The sequence below is a fragment of the Somniosus microcephalus genome, chromosome 15 (genome assembly GCF_052327205.1).
Source record: "Somniosus microcephalus isolate GS21.2 chromosome 15, FLI_Smic_1.0, whole genome shotgun sequence".
In the NCBI taxonomy this organism is placed as follows: Eukaryota; Metazoa; Chordata; class Chondrichthyes; order Squaliformes; family Somniosidae; genus Somniosus; species Somniosus microcephalus.
This window is the reverse complement of record NC_141001.1, coordinates 104,912,010-104,926,928: the sequence shown is the minus strand read 5'-3', so window position 1 is coordinate 104,926,928 and position 14,919 is coordinate 104,912,010. Positions and strand designations below refer to the sequence as shown.

Below are 14,919 nucleotides of genomic sequence, written 5' to 3'. Positions count from 1 at the left end.
ATAAGATCATGGCTGACCGTCGACCTCAACTCCACTTTCCCGCCCGATCTCCGTATCCATTGATTCCCCTCAAGTCCAAAAATCTATCTATCTCAGCCTTGAATATACTCAAAGACTCAGCATCCACAGCCCTCTGGGGCAGAGAATTCCAAAGATTCACCGCCCTCTGAGTGAAGAAATTCCTCCTCATCTCAGTCTTAAATGGCCGACCCCTTATCCTGAGACCATGCCCCCGAGTTCTAGACTCTCCAGCCAGGGGAAACAACCTCTCAGCCTCTACCCTGTCAATCCCCTTCAGAATCTTGTTCAAAGCAAGTGACTCGCAGAAGTGGTAAAGCAGTTGTTTCTCAATCGGTTGATCACATTTATAAGCCCTACGGCTCCCTGTCACTTGAATCTCCTACCTGGCGTTGGGGGGTGGGGTTTCCATCTGGAGAAAGTTAGAATTACAGAACAGTACAGCACAGAAGGAGGCCATTTGGCCCATCGAGTCTGCGCCTGCATTGGGCTTATCAGCCTCGAAAGGAGGCCACCAAGAGGTGCATAAGATTGTAGCTGTTACGGAAAAGCTCCCTGCAGAATATTGCTTCAACTTACACTGCAAGTAAAGGTCAAGGGGGGCCGTCAGTTAAACCTAGTAAAAGGCAAATTAACAACTGATATATAAGGAAGTTATTTTTTTCCCCACACATCAGTGGAATCGACGCCGGGATAGAGTATTGGAACACCTCTTCCCGTAAAATGGGGAACAGTGTTGTTGGGTGCCATAGAAAACTTATCACCACAGGCCTCCCACCCTCCCTGTAAGAATGACAAATGATTCATTTTGGAACCAAATCCTGAAATGCTGGGGCGTTCTGAATGGACGAACTGAGACGGGCTGAATGTCTCCAACATGCTTTTCTTGGGATGCGGCAACACTGGCAAAACAGCATTTATTGCCCCATCTCCAGTTGCCTTGAGGGCATCAAGAGTCAATCATGCCCTGTGGGGCTGGAGTAACATGAAGTCCTGGTGGCTGGCTGGCCTCCCTGAAGGACATCAGTGAAGCAGTTGTGTTTTGACAACAATCCAGCACCTCTCTTTCCCGGTTGCTTTTGTTTTCTGATGTCAGTTCACAAATGATGAGATTTATTGAATTCAATTCCGCAACTTTGTCAGGGTAGGATTTGAACTTGTGCTCTCTTGACGTTACTCGTCCAGTTCCATAATCACTACACGACAGTAACTTCTGACCCTTAATTATTTTTCGCGCTCAAAGAGCTAAATGGATATCATCAGGTACGCTCTACTTGAGTGACACCTTTTCCAGCTAATGTGGAACGATGTTGTTGTATACCATAGTTTAAAAAAAACGACTTGCATCTATATATCTATATAATAAAAGGATCTGTCTGTCTGTCTGTATGTCCGCTATACACACAAAAGTTATAGAACGTACCTACATATATGTTATATCAAAAGAAAGCTTATGATTAGGGGAGTCTCATAGGCGTATTTACTTTTTGGTCAGACAAAAATTGTTCGGACAGTATACAAAAAACGTTCAAAAATCCGCTCATTAGCGGTTGACCAATCCTACCGCTCATTAGCGTTGAGTGACGTGATGGTTGACCAATCCTACAGTTCAGTGACCTGATGGTTGACCAATCGGTGCGTCACGGGGGGGGCGTTTCATTCCGTGTGTGGGCGGGACCTAATCCTGCAGCCTCCCGAAACGTAGCCGCCATTTTTTTCACTGCTTTTACTCAACAGCGAGCGGGGCAGCTGCGGCGGCCCGCCGGAGTGGGAGGTGAGTTGGGGTCACTCGGGCCGGGCCTGACAACCGCTTGGCCCGAGACACAGAGCGGGGGAGCGGCAGCGGCCGCCGTAAACCGCGCAGCCCTGTAAACTGCCGTTTTACAAAAAAGCCTTGGCAACGCCGGGCCCCCCCAGCTAGTATATATATATATATAAGGACCTCAGGACACCCTTTTACAACCAATGAAATGCATTTTTTGAAGTGTTGTAATGTAGGAAATGCGGCAGCCATATTGCGCACAGCAAGGTCCTACAGACAGCAATGTGATAATGACCAGATAATCTGGGGGTGGGTGGGGTTGAGAGATAAATGTTGCCCAGGACACATGGGAGAACTCCCCTTGCTCTTCTTTGAAATAGTGCCACGGGATCTTTTACGTCCATCTAAGAGGTCAGACGGGGAGCCTCGGTTTAACGTCTCACCCAAGAGGCGGCACCTCTGGCAGTGCTGCACTCCCTCAGCCTAGGCTATGTGCTCAAGTCCCTGGAGTGGGACTTGAACTCACAACCCTTTGACTCAGGCGAGAATGTTACCCACTGAACCAAGGCTGGCACCTCGTGAAGAACTCCTCAGCACAGGCCTCACATCCTGCCAACAGAATGACATGGAAAACTTTTGCTTTGCAACAAGAAAAATGCATAAGAATTATAATTTTTTTCAAACACTTTTAATACTGCTGAGCTAGTTTAACTAGTAAATTGGCAGACCCGGCATCCCCCAGGGAGCAGCACTCCGAGGGAGCAAACGTTGGAGTTGAGGTTGCAATACTGTGGCAGAGATGCTCCCTTCAAGCACGGCTTCATGCTGGGATTGCGGGATCAGTGAAGGTGGCTTTACGTTTTATAGATAAGTCTTCTACCTTTTGGCCTTTGTTTTTTTCCCCCACTGAATTCAGGTTAAGAGTAAAATGAAATGAAATCACCTGTGACTTTTGGGTCCAAATAAAATCAAAATACACTTACAGCACTGTGCACAGTTCTGGTCTCCATATTACAAAAAGGATGTTGAAGCACCAGAGAGAGTGCAGAAAGGATTTATACGGTTGATACCAGACCTGAGAGTGTACAACTGTCAGGAAAGGCTGAACAGGCTGGGGCTCTTTTTGCTAGAAGAATTTTGGATAGACTAAATAAAACATTTTAAACCCATGAATTATGCTGTGGAATATGGATAAAAGATTAATGCACCATCTGAAAGTCGACTCTCATCATAGCAAAGGTGTTAATCCATTTAAAATAGTGGAGAGAAGAATTTCAGATAAACACTGTAACTATTCATACTTTAACATCCCACAGTGTAATGTCAGGTTGTCACTCCTTCCTCTCCTCTCACAACCAAGACAAAGACTACTTCCTCCTCGGCTTTCATCCTACCAGCCTCCACATTCACAAGATCACCTACCGCATGAGCCCGATGGCCAATCACATCTTCCCCTCCCCTCTCCACTATCCAGACAGACTCCTCCCTCTGTGACCACCTGGCTCACTCTTCCTCCACCCCTGCTTCTACCTGCCCTTCCTCTGGCACCTTCCCATGCAAACCCAGGAGATGTAACACCTTCTCTCACAGTTGCCTAGAGCCCCAGACATTCCTTCCATGTGAGACAGCAATATTCATGTACTTCCTCTTATCCAGCACGCTGTATTCACTGCTGAAACGTGGTCTCCTCTACACTGGGGGAACCAAACGCAGATTAGGGGACTGCTTTGCTGAACACCTGTGTTAGAACATAAGAACATAAGAAATAGGAACAGGAGTAGACCATTTGGCCCTTCGAGCCTGCTCCGCCATTCAATAAGATCATGGCTGATCTGCTACCTCATCTCCACTTTCCTGTGCCATCCCCATATCCCTTGATTCCCTTAATATTCAAAAATCTATCGATCTCTGTCTTGCATATACTCAACGACTGAGCCTCCACAGCCCTCTGGGGTAGAGAATTCCAAAGATTTACAACCATCTGAGTGAAGAAATTTCTCCTCATCTCAGTCCTAAATGGCCGACCCCTTATTCTGAGACTGTGACCCCTGGTTCTAGATTCCCCAGCCAGGGGAAACATCCTCTCAGCATCTACTCTGTCAAGCCCTGTAAGAATTTTGTATGTTTCAATGAGATCACCTCTCATTCTTCTAAACTCCAGAGAATATAGGCCTAGTCTACTCAATCTCTCATAGGACAATCCCCCCATCCCAGAAACCAGTCTGGTGAACCTTTGTTGCACTCTCTCTATGGCAAGTATATCCTTCCTTAGGTAAGGAGACCAAAACTGTACACAATACTCCAGGTGTGGTCTCACCGGGGCCCTATATAATTGTAGCAAGACGTCTTTACTCTTATACTCAAATCCTCTGTCCACAGATGTAACCCTGAGCTACATGTGGCTCGCCGTTTTAGTTCTCCCTCCCATCCCCACTCTGGCCTCTCTGTCATTGACCTTGTCCTCTGTTGCAAGGAAGCTCAATTCAAGCATAAAGAACAATATCTCATCTTTCCCCGAGGCACCCTACAACACTCTGCTTTAAATAGTGACTTCAGTCATTTTCAGACTTTAACCATATATTCTTTTTCAAACCTGATTTAATTTTATCCCTGACGCCCCCCCTCCCCCCCCATGTTTCCTATGTTTTCCATCTCTCCCATTTTCTCACCTTTCCCCCAGGTCTCCCATTTCCATAACTATTTACACACCTTTTGCTTACATAAGATTACAGAGGAGAGAAACAGGCCATTCGGCCCAACCAGTCCATGCTGGCTCTTATGCTCCACTCGAGCCTCCTCCCGTCTTTCCTCGTCTAAATCTATCAGCATAACCCTCTATTATGTTCTCCCTCATATGTTTGTCCAGCCTCCCCTTAAATGCATCGATACTATTCGCTTCAACCACTCCCTGTGGCAGAGAGTTCCACATTCTCACCACTCTCTGGGTAAAGAAGTTTCTTCTGAATTCCCTATTGAATTCCTTGGTGACTGTCTTATATTGATGGCCTCTAGTTATGCTCTTCCCCACAAGTGGAAACATTCTCACTATCCATGCTATCAACATTTTTCATAATTTTAAAGACCTCTATTAGGTCACCCCTCAGCCTTGTTTTTTTAAGAGAAATGAGACCCAGCCTGTTCATCCTTTCCTGATATGTATACCCTCGCATTTCTGGTATCATCCTTGTAAATCTTCTCTGCACCCTCTCCAGTGCCTCTGTATCCTTTTTATAATACGGTGACCAGAACTGTACGCAGTACTCGAAGTGTGGTCTAACCAAGGTTCGATACAAGTTTAGCACAACATCCCTACTTTTCAATTCTATCCCTCTATAAATAAACCCTAGTGCTTGGTTTGCTTTTTTATGGCCTTGCTAACCTGCTGTTGAGCATTACTGTTGCAATTTGTACGTGCCGTCTCTATTTGCCGATTAGATTACTACCTTGTCAGCTAGTTACCTATGCCATTTATTTTTAAAGGGCATTTACCGTTCGATGAGAAAACTCACTTTTCTCTTCCACTCAAGAAATACTGCTCCCCCCCTGCCCCTCCCCGGTCATGTACTTACTACAACTAAGCAGCCTGCTGTCAATCCTGTGTATGCATCTGTCTGTCTGTCTGGCCCTCGCTCACTCTCGCACACACACACGCACCCACAGCTTAAACCTGTAACCCACACCTGCATCAAACAGTGGAGCTGAGATGGGAACTGAGAGGAGTGGGGAATCAGATCTGCATTCCAGCACTCTCTTGTATTGTGCTCCAATGTACAGCACTGCTCACTGCAGATCCCCAAATACCCCTCCATTTGCTGCACAGCATCTTTCTTAGCAATGTTATTTTTACTGTACTTTCATCTTGGGCCAGATGTGCTTCCTCGTTCTGCTACGAGAGCAGTCCAGTCTGTGCCGAAAGCGATTACACTACACAATAAGACAACGCTGAAAAATTGTACAACATACTGCTTTTCATTTCAAAGTCTCATTCCATCTGACTGGAATAGGGGCTGAAAAATGCAGCTTTCAGTGTTGCTAAGGCACAACTAAGGTACAAAATGGCTTTGAAGTTATTTTTAAGATTCCACTCTATGCGCAGTTTCCCGTTGATCAGGGGAGTTGAGAAAGAACCTTGAGTCACAGAATGTGGTAACATACTGCTCACCATTGTTGTTGTCACTAAATCCACCTCTGTGTAGTTTATCTACCTCTAGGTGATGGTTTCCATTCCAGAAATAGCTGGGACTTGAATCCCACCGGGAGTGATGGTAGTTTAATGGGGTAAAATAATTCCGTTGATTGAAAATAATTTTAGAAATTCATTAGAGGATATAGAATCATAAAATGATACAGCACAGAATGAGGCCATTTGGCCCATCGTTCCTGTGCCGACTCTTTGAAAGAGCTGTCCAAATAGGCCCACTTCCCTGATCTTTTCCCCTTCAAGTATATATCCAATTCCCTTTCGAACATTATTACAGGAAACTTTGGTTTATCCGTAGGTTGTATGGCCGGAAACCTCGCTCTAACGGCAGAAATCAGCAGCCGTTTTGGTTCGGTTTTTTTTCTTCTCCTAGCATTCTTTTAACAGGCAGGCTCTGGAAAGCGTCTTTGTAGCTTAGCAACAGCTTCAGAGACGCTTCCAAGGTACGGGCCGAGTGTTTACGAGCTGTTGTTGAGCAACAGTGTTTGTTGTCAAATATGGAGATTTTCATCTCCGTATGCTTCAACGTTAACTTTGCATGTCTGGCAATTTTGATATATCGGCAACACGCCGGTCCCGTCGGTGCCGGATATCAGAACCTTTCCTGTATTGAGTCTTCCTCCATCACCCTTTCAGGCAGTGCATTCCAGATCATAATAACTCGCCGTGTTAACATTTTTTCCTCATGTCGCCCCTGGTTCTTTTGCCGTTGACCTTAAATCTGTGTCCTCTGGTTACCAACCCTTCTGCCACTAGAAATAGTTTCTCGTCACTTACCCTTCATGATTTTGAACACCTCTAGCAAATCTCCTCTTAGCCTTCTCTGCTCTAAGGAGAACAACCCCAGTTTCTCCACATAACTGGAGTCCTTCATCCCTGGTACCATTCTCGTAAATCGCCTCTTCAACCTCTCCAAAGCTTTGACATCCTTCCTAAAGTTGGTGCCCAGAATTGGCCACAATACTCCAGGCCGAACCAGTGTTTTATGAAGGTTTAGCATAACTTCCTTGCTTTTGTACTTTATGCCTCTATTTATAAAGCAGAGGATCGCATATGCCATTTTAACAGCCTTCTCAACTTATCCTGCCACCTTCAAAGACTTGTGCATGTAACCCCCAGCACCCCTGCACCCGCTTTATAATTGTACCATTTAGTTTATATTACTTCTCCTCATTCTTCCTACCAAAATGAATCTCTGCCATGTGTCTGCCCATTTCACCAGTCTGTCTAGGTCCTTCTGAAATCTGTTACCATCCTCCTCACTGTCCACTACACTTCCAAGTTGTGTCATGCGCAAACTTCCAGGTTATTAATATATATATCAAAAAGAGCAGTGGTCCCAACACCAATCCCTGGGCAACACCACTGTACACTTCTCTCCAGTCTCAAAAACAACCATTCACCACAACTCTGCTTTCTGTCCTTAGCCAATTTTTGTACCCATGCAGGCCACTGCCCCTTTAATCCCATAGGCATCAATTTTGCGAACTAGCCTTTATTAGATGCCTTTTGAAAGTTCGTATACACATCAACCGCACTGCCCTCATCAACCCTTCTCACCAAAGAGCTCAATCAAGTTCGTCAAACACAATTTGCCTTTAGCAAATTCGGCTGGCTTTCATTCATTAACACACATTTTTTCCAAGTACCAATTAATTTTGTCCCGGAACGTTTCTCCACCATCAATGTTGGGCTGATTGGCCTGTCGTTGCTGGGTTTGTCCCTCTCCCCTTTTTTGAACAGGGGTGTAACATTTGCAATCCTCCAATCCTCTGGCACCACTCCCCTAGCTAAAGAGGATTGGAAGATTGTGGCCGGAGCCTCCATAATTTCCACCCTTACTTCCCTCAGCAACCTAGGATGCATCCCATCCTGACCAGGTGACTTTGAGCGCTGCCAACCTTTTTAGTACCTCTTTATCTATTTCTATCCTATCCCATTTCTCGACTACGTCCTCCTTTACTGTGACATTGGCAGAAACCTCTTCTTTAGTGAAGGCGGATACAAAGTACTCATTTAGTACCTCAGCCACGCCCTCTGCCTCCCAAGAAGACCTCCTTTTTGATCCCTAATCAGCCCCACCCTTCCTTGGTCTACCCTTTTACTATTGTGTGGCGATGCCGGAGTTGGACTGGGGTGGACAAATGTAAGAAGTCACACAACACCAGGTTATAGTCCAACAGCTTTATTTGAAGTCACAAGCTTTTGGAGCGCTGCTCCTTCATCAGGTGAAGTGGAGAGATGCATACAGACACAGCTTATATAGTCAGAGAATAATGTCAGATGTTTACAGGTAATCTTTCTAACTGCCGAGGTGTGATAAATGGCAGTTAGAAAGATTACCTGTAAACATCTGACATTATTCTCTGACTATATAAGCTGTGTCTTTATGCATCTCTCCACTTCACCTGACGAAGGAGCAGCGCTCCGAAAGCTTGTGACTTCAAATAAAGCTGTTGGACTATAACCTGGTGTTGTGTGACTTCTTACATTTACTATTTATATGTTTATAAAAGACTTTAAGGTTCCCTTTTATGTTACCCGCTAAACTATTCTCATACACTCTTTTTGCCCATCCTGTATTTCATTTTTCCGTTCTCCTCTATACTTTCTGTAATCAGCTTGATCCCCTACTGAAATATGAAACTGACATTTATCATAAGCCTCCTTTTTCTGTTTCATTTTAATCTCTATATCTTTAGTCATCCAGGGAGCTCTAGCTTTGGATGCCCTTCCTTTCCCCCTCATGGGAAGGGGTCTAGTCTGTACCCGAACTATCTCCACTTTGAAGGCCTCCCATTGCTCATTCACTGTTTTACCTGCCAGCCTTTGATTCCAATCCACCTGGACCAAATTCTTTTCAACTCACTGAAATTAGCCCTCCTCCAGTTGAGTATTTTCACGTTTGATTTTTCCTTGTCCTTTTCCTTAACTACTCTGAATCTAATGATATTGTGATCACTGTTTCCCAATTGCTCTCCCACTGAAACATGCTCCACTTGACCCATTCCATTCCCCAGATTTAGATCCAGCACTGCTTCCTTCCTCGTTGGGCTGGAAACAAACTGATCGAGAAAGTTCTCGTGTACACATTTCAGGAATTCCTCCCGTTGTCCTTTACATTGTTATTTTACCAGTCTATACTAGTTCCCCATTATCACTACTCTAAAGCGCTTTCATCATTCTGCAATTTACCTGCAAATTTGCTCCTCTATCTCCTTCCCACTATTTGGTGGCCTATTGCACACAGCCAGCTGTGTAATAGCTCCTCTATTGTTCCTTAATTCTAACTAAAAAGATTCTGTCTTTGAACCCTCAAGTGCATCGTCCCTTTCTAGTGCTGTAACAGCATCTTTGATCAATATTGCCACCCCCTCCCTTTTTTCCATTCCTATCTTTCCTGAATACATTGCAGCCAGGAATATTAAGTGCCCATTCCTCCCCATGTTTGAGCCAGGACTCCGTTATTGCCACTATATCATAATCCCATGTGGTTACTTGTGCCTGCAGCTCACCAACCTCATTTACCACGCTCCGTGTATTTACGCACATGCACTCTAAACCCACCTTAGTTAGCCTTGCATTTTTCCCCTGTCTGATCTCTCTTATTTCGGAACTACTCTTAATTTCAGTATATCTAAAAGAACTGTTTGTGCGAATGAGCACAGTGTCTATTTGGAGCTATTATATGACACTTTCTTATTAGTTAAGGGCCCTACAAATATAAATATGTGTTTGAAGACTGAGAATTGGGAAGTTATCTTAGAGAGTGTTGTTGAGTGCCTGGATGGTTCAGTGAGTAACCACACTGCCTGATGTGCTACTGCGCGATCTGTACCTGGAACATCCCAGATTTGAGCCCTAATCTGCATGTAGGAACATTAGGAGGCCATTCGTGCCCTCGAGCCTGCTCAGCCATTCAATTAGATCATGGCCGATCTGTATCTCAACTCCATTTGCCCACCTATGCTCCATATCCCGTGATAACCTTAGCTAACAAAAATATATCGCTCATGCTCCTGAAAGCCTCAATTGGCCCCCAGCATACACAGCCTTTTTGGGGAGAGAGTTCCAGATTTCCACTACCCTTTGTGTGGAAAAACTGCTTCCTAATTTCACTCCTGGAAGGCCTGGCTCTGATTTTATGATACTGTTCCCTTGTTCTTGATTCCTTCACCAGAGGAAATAGTTTCTCCGTATCTACCCTATCGAATCTCAGCTAGGTGCTGGTCAAGACATTATAGTCGGCCTCTGTGTCCACAGCCTACATTGGAGATGGATCAGCCATACCTCCCACTCTTAGTTGCTATTAAGTGGTTCTTTTACAAAGTATGTGGATGTCACTTGTGGACAGGATTGAGCTTGACTGGAAATAGCCTACCAGCATTCACTGCCAAGGCTCCAAATGAAGAATAACCACTTGGGTGAGGTACCAAAGGAAAGAAAGAACTTGCATTTATGTCGCGCCTTTCACAACCTCAGGATGCCCCAAAGCGCTTTACAGCCAATGAAGTACTTTTTCAAGCGTAGTCACTGTTGTAATGTGGGAAACATGGCAGCCAATTTGCGCACAGCAAGCTCCCACAAACAGCAATGTGATAATGGCCAGATAATCTGTGCTAGTGATGTTAGTTGAGGGATAAAGATTGGCCAGGACACCGGGGAGAATTCCCCAGCTCTTTTTTTGAAATAGTGCTGTGGAATCTTTTACCTCCAGCTGAGGTGGGGCAGATCATGTCTCGGTTTAACGTCTCATCCGAAAGGTTGCACCTGCGACAGTGCAGCAACTCCCTCAGCACTGAAGTACTCCCTCCTGAAGAACCGCCACCATTTGTGGGACCAGAGCCCAGCATATACTGCTGCCTTTAAGAGAGGCGAGGAGATAGCGGGTGGGGACGCAGTCTCTTGGAAGTGGAATCACGTTTGGTGAAAAAGAAATTTGCAGTGATTTTATTATTTTTTTTATTTGAGGAACTGTACAATATTTCTGTTGCGAAGTTTGCTGTAATCGCCAACCCAATGGTGGGTGACATAAGAAAACTACTAGGCACTTGGTCTGAGTATTAAACAAGGCTTTAATCAACTGTTTTTCAACATAGAGATCTAGTTGTGTCCTTCACTAGTTCCTGTTAAAGAATGTCCTGAGCAAGCTGGGCCCATGCCCGAGTATTTATACTCTCCCTGGACAGCGCCACCAGCAGGCCGCCCAGTATTACTTCATAAGTAATTTCCACATGAATGACAAGATTCATGTCAGTGGGCACAAATGATTTGCAGGTAGGCTGGCTAGTCTATCTGGTCAAAGAAGGGAGCATGACATGAGGGGGGAACCTAGAGAGGGCAGAAAACTAGAGAGCACAGTGAAATCATGTTGTTTGAACTAGAAAGGCACAAGCAAAAATTACAATAAGGTGACTACAGATGTAAGGACCAATTTTGAAGAGAACTAGAGGTCTTGGAAGATTTGGCACTCGACATATCCAACCACTGTGGAACAGCAATCGATAGAGTAAATAGAATGCTCAACTATTTAGCAAAAAAGTTGGAGGAAGTCATGGTCAAATTGAATATTGCTCAGCCCAGAACACACCGTGAGTACTGCGTCCAGTTCTGGTCACTGAGACAGCAAGGAGGCAGTTAAACCCTGGAAAAGGCTCTGAGAAGACAGATCCCTGGTAGCAGAGCTCGGAGATGTAAGGAAAGGAGGCGATTGAGAGGTGACCTCATAGAGGTATGTAAGATAGTAAATGGCATGGAAATGGTTCATACATTTCATTTCAAAATAAGGCATGAGAATATGGCAAGGAGATAAAGGTTCAAACTAATAAAGGACAAATTTAGGACTGATTTTTCTTCACACAGAATGTGATCAATACTCAGAATGGATTACCAGGTAGAGTCGAGGAGATGAAAGCTCGGAACACATTTTAGGAATATGTGAATCCCGTAATGGCCTTTTCGTCTGAATTTATCTTGCGCTCCTGAATGTCTTCAGTTTATTCAGGTTGCCGTATGCCCAAAACTGAGGTCGATATGAATTTGAAAGAGTGACTGTAACAAGGGGGATACTGCTGTGGACCTGTGCTGTTACTGGATCACCAGGAATCAGGGACACACTCGCCACCTACACTGTTGGAGATAGGATATTCTGCTACCTCCAGGAACTAGTTAACTCTCCTCCCACTCCTATGATTCGCTCGCTTACGGGGGTGGGCGTATTTAATGATCTGCCAAGTGTGGAAACAAAGCCCACCTCTCCGCTGGACCACCAGCTATGTTTCTGCTTATTTTCCAGTGATTATTTTTCAGGCTGTCGTTTCTCCCCTGGACACTCGCCCAATAAACGTTGTGCAAGAGGGAACTAGATGTAATTTCTCCAAGTCTGCAGATGACACAAAGCTGGGTGGGCATGTGTGCTGTGAGGAGGATGCAGAGAAACTCCAGTATGATTTGGACAGGTTGAGTGATTGGGCAGATGCATGGCAAATGCAGTATAATGTGGATAAATGCGAGGTTATCCACTTTGGTGGCAAAAACAGGAAGGCAGATTATTATCTGAACGGCAATAGATTGGGAGAAGGGGAAGTGCAACGAGACCTGGGTGTCCTTGTGCACCAGTCGCTGAAGGTAGGCATGTAGGTGCAGCAGGCGGTTAAGAAGGCAAATGGTATGTTGGCCTTTGTAGCGAGAGGGTTTGAGTACAGGAACAAGGATGTCTTGCTGCAGTTGTTCAGGACCTTGGTAAGACCACACCTTGAGTATTGTGTGCAGTTTTGGTCGCCTTATCTGAGGAAGGATGTTCTTGCCATGGAGGGAGTGCAGCGAAGATTCACCAGACTGATACCTGGGATGGCAGGAATGACGTATGAGGAGAGAGTGGGTCGATTAGGCTTATATTTGCTAGAGTTTAGAAGAATGAGAGGGGATCTCATTGAAACTTACAAAATTCTAACAGGACTAGACAGACTAGATGCAGGAAGGATGTTCCCGATGGCGGGGGAGTCAAGAACCAGGGGTCACAGTCTAAGGATAAGGGGTAAACCATTTAGGACTGAGATGAATTCTCTACCACACAAGGCAGTTGAGGCCAATTCATTAAATATATTCAAGAAGGAGTTAGATATATTTCTTAAGGCTAAAGGGATCAAGGGATATGGGGAGAAAGCAGGGACAGGGTACTGAATTTGGATGATCGGCCATGATCTCATTAAATGGCGGAACAGGCTCGAGGGGCCGAATGGCCTACTCCTGCTCCTATCTTCTATGTTTCTATGATTGCATGTATTCAAGGATTTCATATATTCAAATTCAGTGGGATTTGTTTAGATTGCAAGAATCTTTTCATAAGAACATAAGAAATAGGAGCAGGAGTCGGCCATTTGGCCCCTTGAGCCTGCTCTGCCATTCAATAAGCTCATGGCTGATCGGATTTTGGCCTCAACTCCACTTTCCCGCACTATCCCCATAACCCTCGACACCCCTGTAGCTCAAATATCTGTCTGTCTCCTCCTTGTATATATTCAATGACTCCGCCTCCACAGCTCCCTGGGGTAGAGAATTCCAAAGATTCATGACCCTCAGAGAAGAAATTGCTCCTTCACACCCTTTCAGCTCATTAGTTTGCAGTGAATACAGTACTGCATTCTATATACTGTACTGTATTGGATAAAGCAATATTGAACCCACCCAGTTACAGCTAGACTACTGTAGAAGAGGAAGAATGCTTTGAAGGGAACGCCAACGTGCCCAGACTTGCACATGAATAATGGCTGCTTATTGCAGCACCGAGGGGACCGAGGCCTTGGGGAATGAGGCAGGGAAAGAAAATGGAATTGTTTCTTGTTTTAATCACTCAGTATCAGCATCAAACACTTCCACCTGCAGAACAGAGCTTCCTCTAATCTCCTGCAACCCTTCCCTGTGCTTCTTCCCACAGCAGACATCCTTATGGCCTTCTTAAGTATGATTGCCAGTTAATACAAAATTATAGGCAATTTTGTGTAAAATACACCCACTAGAAAATGCGTTATGATCACCTAAACTGATTTCAAATATATTTTGGTACAAGAGAGAGGGGTGGTCTTCATATTATCAGTATCAGCTAGATTGGAAAGCTGGGGGAAAGGTCAGTGTGCCCAACCTACTTTGTGCCCCAATCCCATAATTCGACTCCGCCATCCCATGTTCCAATGCCTGTGTGCCGGCTCTTTGGAGGCGCCGTTCCAGTTTGGTCTCACACCAGCTTTTCCCATAATCCTGCAACTTAATCCTCTTCAAGCACAAGTCAAGTTCGAGGCTAATGTAGTTTAGTCATTTGTATACAGTTAATTTCAGAGTGCAATTTTTACTAATCACAGAAGCTTGCCTGACCAACCATGTTCAGTTGCAGCCAAATGCGAATTAACAGGATTGCAGCTATAATATAAATAATCAGCGGGCTGTGCAACCAGCTCATTTTTTAAAACCTTTGTACAGTACTTCAAATGTTTGGATAGTAAGGGAATCAAGGAATATGAGGATAGTGCAGGAAGGTGGAGTTGAGGTCGAAGATCAGCCATGATCTTATTGAATGATGCTCGAGGGGCCGAATGGCCTATTCCTGCTCCTATTTCTTATGAAAGAACTTTGGTCTTCATAGGCTACCCACTCTTCTCCTTCTCCCAACTGCATGGCGTGTTGACCTGGGCCTCTGTCCTGATGCATTTCAAACCTTTCTGCATGCGCCACCTGACTTTTTTTTATTCGTTCCTGTGATGTGGGCGTCGTTGGCAAGGCCACCATTTATTGCCCATCCCTAATTGCCCTTGAGAAGGTGGTGGTGAGCCGCATTCTTCAACTGCTGCAGTCCGTGTGGTGAAGGTACTCCCACAGTGCTGTGAGGGAGGGAGTTCCAGGATTTTGACCCAGCGACGATGAAGGAACGGCTGATATACTTCTA

The 14,919-nt window shown here is 45.0% G+C and overlaps 1 protein-coding gene across 2 annotated transcripts in view; it reads left to right on the top strand.

Annotated features, from left to right (window-relative positions):
- Positions 1–14,919, top strand: part of shank2b (SH3 and multiple ankyrin repeat domains 2b) — a 1,331,733-nt gene that overhangs the window by 1,038,383 nt on the left and 278,431 nt on the right. The window lies entirely within an intron of this gene.